Raw genomic sequence first — 5,007 nt, forward strand, 5'->3', positions numbered from 1 at the left:
ATAACCTAGTAGATAGTGTCGGAAGTTCCATGTGGCTTTTCACGGATGATGCTGTAGTATACAGAGAAGTTGCAGCATTAAAAATTTGCAGCGAAATGCAGGAAGATCTGCAGCGGATAGGCACTTGGTGCAGGGAGTGACAGCTGACCCTTAACATAGACAAAAGTAATGTATTGCGAATACATAGAAAGAAGGACCCATTATCGTATGATGATATGATAGCAGAACAAACACTGGTAGCAGTTACTTCTGTAAAATATCTGGGAGTATGCGTACGAAACGATTTTAAGTGGAACGATTATATGAAATTAATTGTTGGTAAGGCGGGTGCCAGTCCTTAGAAAATGTAGTCCATCAACAAAGGAGGTGGCTTACAAAACACTCGTTCGACCTATACTTGAATATTGCTCATCAGTATGGGATACAAACCAGGTCGGGTGGACAGAGCAGATAGAGAAGATCCAAAGAAGAGCGGCGCGTTTCGTCACAGGGTTATTTGGTAAGCGTGATAGCGTTACGGAGATGTTTAGCAAACTCAAGTGGCAGACTCTGCAAGAGAGGCGCTCTGCATCGCGGTGGAGCTTGCTGTCCAGGGTTCGAGAGGGTGCATTTCTGGATGAGGTATCGAATATATTGCTTCCCCCTTCTTATACCTCCCGAGGAGATCACGAATGTAAAATTAGAGAGATTCGAGCGCGCACGGAGGCTTTCCGGCAGTAGTTCTTCCCGCGAACCATACGCTACTGGAACAGGAAAGGGAGGTAATGACAGTGGCACGTAAAGTGCCCTCCGTCACACACCGTTGGGTGGCTTGCGGAGTATAAATGTAGATGTAGATGTAGAACAGCGCCACATTTCAAATAGCACTCCGGTTTTGGTGGGCACAACTATCTTCAGTTTGGCAGAATCGTGTGTCAGCGCTGTTTACACTTCGCTATTTGTTCGTGGTATGTAGGACGTTCACAGTTTCAGTGGCTGTTTGCACAAGAAGAGACAATCTAGCGATCTGTCGTCACAAGCCTTTAAAAATGAATGCAGTCGCTTAAGCGACAAGTACTGCAAATTTACTATGAAACGGCATTACAGTATTATGCAGAAATAATTTGATTTTTTTGACAATGAAAGAGCAAAAAATTAGAACGATCGACAGATGGGTTTCATTGTTTTGTACATCAAGAAGCACTTTGGGCTAAATTTGCAGACATGGAGCACGTGAAGAAATTGGTGGTACGAACAGCAAAATTTCTGACGTCGTACGCATTATTCTACTGTCAGTTGCAATAGTTTCCGATGCAACTGAACGAGGAGTGTGGAGACTATAAATTACTGCAAAGTACGTTGGGTAAGTCAAGGGGCAGGCCAGGCACGATTTTTCGATTTATAACGCGCTGTTGCTGAATTTATGAAGGAAAAAGGAGCGCAGGATCCAAAATTAGAACAGTCCGAATTGACTGCTGACCTCGCATTTTAAGTGGACTTGACTGCACAGTGCCTATAGTAATAAACTGCAAGGTGAGAAACAACTTCTTTCTGATTTGCCGGGGATGCATTTAAAAAGAAAATCACATTGTGGAAGGGACGTAATCTGACACAGTCCAGTTGCCTAAGCTCGCTGGCGTTAAAGAAACAGCGAGGTTTGTGTAATTCATTGTGGCGTTGAAAGAATTACGAGGATAGTGTCCTAAACGTTTTGAGGACACTGCCAATCGAAAGTTCTACAATAACACGACCGACATATGAGTGTGAATGTCGTTTCCTCGGTTATGAAACCAAACAAATCATGATTATGTGACAATCTGAGTGCGAAAATTTGTGAAATTGTCTGTATCTACCACACATCGAAAATTTGTACCAGATAAAAATTGTATTATGTCTTCAGCGTGTCAGAATTAATTAACTAATGCTAAACCCTTGTTTTCTGTTTGATCTAAGTTCTTGAGAAACATGTTATATAAAACTAAGTCGTATGTAGTGCGACTGCATTGCAATTGAAAAGCCGCGCGGTCTCAGGCGCCTTGTTTCAATATCATGAAAGAGTTGCATTACTCTCAGAATAGCACATTTTACGGAAACGGTATATGTATATGTTCAAGGTGCTTTTCCCACCTTAATTCATCATCTAATCATACCCTTAGAAATCTTATGTAACTCATTTGTGTAAAGTTACAGTTGCGCGGGGTAGCCGCGCGGTCTTGGCGCCTTGTCACGGGCCGCGCGGCTCTCCCCGTCGGTTCATGTCCTCCCACGGGCATGAATGTGTGTGTTGACCTTAACGTAAGTTAGTTGAAGTTAGATTAAGTAGTGTGTAAGCTTAGGGACTGATGACCTCAGCGGTCTGGTCCCATAGGATTTTACCACAAATTTCCAAATTTGCAACTGAACTGCTGCACGTTCGCAATTTTCCTCTCTTCCCCATCCTCATGCTCAGACAGGCACTGAGGAAAAGGGGTCAGCAAGACAGAGCACTCTATCACTGGTGCCAAGGCACGGCTTGCGAGCCGAATTGTTGCTCACCCCTGCACTATGGAGACTACCTCCAGCAGCCACGAAAAACGCGACATTCTCTCTGTGATATCGAGTGTGTGTCTCTCCCACCAATTCTCGGCGGATTCGTATGTGCTGTCACGACTAGCGTGAGTTTAGCTCTGCAAATTCGATTTTACCCAAGAAAAAGCTGGGGCACAAATACTAATTTTTGTTTCCGATGATCTCCTTGAAGATGAGAACGCACTACTTATTCCTCCACGTTCAGTGCAGCACTTATGCAAACTACTAGCATGATGGATTTCTTTAAATTTTGAAATGCTGTGAGTTTCAGTAGCAAATATCTTTATTATTTATCTTTGTCATTTTGCTCTATTTGGACATTGACTCAATGCGTACATGACTGCTCAAATATGAGAGACAGTGCTATGCATCACTGTAACATAATGCGAGATAATTAATTACGTCTCCCCAATAGAACGTCTAGCACGCAACGCCCCTCACCGCATTCTGGAACTCAAGTATGTTGCGTTCAGTGTACTTTTCGTATATGATTTTACTTATTTCATCATCATGATCATCATCTTGCGAGTATTCTACGGCTGGCGCCGCTTCTCGTTACCCCTTTTCCACAGCTTCCGGTCACGCCAGTCTTCTTGTAATCCTCTGGCAGCCATCGCGCCCCACACCTCTCGACACCATCTCCTCCTAGATCCACTTGCAGGCAGACTTTCTTTGTCCACCGTCTATCGTCCATCCTTTCTAGGCTTCGCATACGACTACCAGGTTAATGGACAAGCATGATCCCTTTGTTTCTTTGATTTTTAATGTTTAAGATTAGCTACGTATTAGTACTCGTAAAGCCGGCCGGTGTGGCCGAGCGGTTCTAGGCGCTTCAGTCTGGAACCGCGCGACCGTTATGGTCGCAGGTTCGAATCCTGCCTCGGGCATGGATGTGTGCCATGTCCTTAGGTTAGTTAGGTTTAAGTAGTTCTAAGTTCTAGGGGACTGATGACCTCAGATGTTAGGTCTCATACTGCTCAGAGCCATTTGAACCATTCAGTACTCGTAAAGTATTCTCTATTAAAAATTCGGTTGTCGAGTAACCCCATAAAGTAGAGGTGATATGGCTTTTGAGACAACTGGTTGTGAAGGTGTCTGTTATATTTTATGCTTCAACAAAAAAAAAAAAAAAAAAAAAAAAACAAAAAAAAAAACGTACATAAAGATAAAAGACACTACAATGACGGCAACCAGGGCCGACTGGTTAGCCGGAACCGTCAATGATAAAATTTTCTTCGCCATAAATGTAACAAATAATAGCCCGCTAATGAACCAACATGGAGATCATCTGTGGGCTTCTCGCTGCGGTACAGATTACCAGTGTTATTTTGTTGTATCTCTGCTAGTAATGTTGTTTAGTTTTGTAGTTTGTTACAGTTGTATTGTTGTCCAACGTGGTGTTATTCTTTTCTTGGCTGCCGAAGAACAAACACGGAAGACATCCATGGGAGAATGAAGAATGTGTATGGGGCAGCGCGTCTGTCGGAAACCACCGATGTGCGACCAGGTGTGCTGCAGCTTCAGGACGAAGTACGTCCCCACGCGGCAAATGTCGTAACGCAGATGTGACGCTAACTCAAGTGGGACACGCACGAGTCCCGATCTCCCTTCTTCGGTCCCTTAAAAAGGGCCCTGAATGGTCGATGATTCCTATCGGACGAGGATGAAGACTTCAGCAACTGGACACGGTGTTTTAGCAAACGTGTATCTTCAGTCTGCTGCGCCGTTGGGATGATTGCCTCGATGCTCACGGCGATTTTATTTGAGTGGCGTACCGATTCTGCACTGTACGGCCTTCGAATGGGAACTTTTCGATCACCCCTTACAACAAGACGCTGCGCCATACACAGCAACAGCTCATCGCTGTGATATGTATATCTATTGTTATGATTAATTTTTACACTACTGGCCATTAGCATTGCTACACCACGAAGATGACGTGCTACAGACGCGAAATTTAACCGACAGGAAGGAGATGCTGTGATATGCAAATGATTAGCTTTTCAGAGCATTCACACAACGTTGGCGCCAGTGGCGACACCTACAACGTGCTGAGACGAGGAAAGTTTCCAACCGATTTCTCATACACAAACAGCAGCAGTCCGGCGTTGCCTGGTGAAACGTTGTTGTGATGCCTAGTGTAAGGAGGAGAAATGCCTACTATCACGTTTCCGACTATGATAAAGGACGGATTGTAGCCTATCGCGATTGCGGTTTATCATACCGCGACGTTGCTGCTCGCGTTGGTCGAGATCCAATGACTGTTAGCAGAATATAGAATCGGTGGGTTCAAGAGGGTAATACGGAACGCCGTGCTCGATCCCAACGGCCTCGCATCACTAGCAGTCGAGATGACAGGCATCTTATCCGCATGGCTGTAACGTATCGTGCAGCCACGTCTCGATCCCTTAGTCAACAGATGGGGACGTTTGCAAGACAACAACCATTTGCACGAACAGT

This window comes from Schistocerca piceifrons, chromosome 3, assembly GCF_021461385.2.
Source record: "Schistocerca piceifrons isolate TAMUIC-IGC-003096 chromosome 3, iqSchPice1.1, whole genome shotgun sequence".
Lineage (NCBI taxonomy): Eukaryota > Metazoa > Arthropoda > Insecta > Orthoptera > Acrididae > Schistocerca > Schistocerca piceifrons.